This window comes from Camelus dromedarius, chromosome 8, assembly GCF_036321535.1.
Source record: "Camelus dromedarius isolate mCamDro1 chromosome 8, mCamDro1.pat, whole genome shotgun sequence".
In the NCBI taxonomy this organism is placed as follows: Eukaryota; Metazoa; Chordata; class Mammalia; order Artiodactyla; family Camelidae; genus Camelus; species Camelus dromedarius.
The window spans coordinates 20,737,404-20,738,441 of record NC_087443.1 but is presented as its reverse complement, the minus strand read 5'-3'; positions in this window follow the sequence as shown (position 1 = coordinate 20,738,441).

Genomic DNA, 1,038 nt, shown 5'->3' with positions numbered 1-1,038 from the left:
TTTCACCTGGACCTGTGGTTTATCCAGTTAAGCTAGATTTGCCCCCCTCCCCTGGTCTCTTTATTGTCTCCCCATCTCAGTTGGGCAGGTCAAATGACAGACCTAGGACATTTCTATCATAAGTGATCCCTCTACATCCAGCTAATAAAGAAATTGTCTCCATCTAAGTTCCAAGGAAAACCTGGAAGTAGCCAAGAGATGGGTCCTTGAGATTGTCAAGCACAATAGCCGTTATGCACTTTCTGTAGCTGATTTACAAAAGGAGACATGGTTTATAGCAGTCTGAAGGCTGGACAGGGAAATTCTGGGACCACACTGGAATGGGGAAACCGAAGAGGAAAGAGGCTTACTTAACTAAGACCTTTTCTACAGGAAATAAAAGTGAAGGGATATTGGGCTCTTATTCATGCTTCCTTCTGACAACTTTGAGCAACAACTGTATTCCAGGTTCTAAGTTGGATACACAACAAGTGATAAAATAGAAGGAGCCCCTCCAGGGCTTTCTGGAACTTACAGGCCAGCTGGTTTCATCCTCACGGGAAGACCAGAAGGAAGAGGCAGTTCACATGTGGGAATAAAACCAGACCAAGCCTGAAGCCCATTACTCAGAAAACCCAAGGCTCAAATGAACAATTGTGAACCATTGTCACTAAGGCGTCTGTTGTGTTTATGGTATTCACCTCCACCCTGCGACGTCAGTCCTTTTCCTGGGTAAGCACCTCTCTTAATCGGATTGTTTCAGACTAATCTGAAAATCATCTCAGCAACATCAAGACATCTGCAAATCTTCTGAGGCTACAGAAAAAAATCAGAGCCTCCATTGACTTCTAACATAATTCTAAACCCATAAAGAAACATGAAGCTCTGGGCATTTGCCCACTTTCAGAATTCACTGCAAAGACGTCTACGTACCTCCATTGAATTGCGTTGGTAATTTGGCTTTGAAGATGACTTTTTGGCAGAACAAATCAATGACTCATGCAGAATTGTTTCTTCAAAGGGGTGTGGAATCTAAAAGAACCGAAATGTAACTGGCGA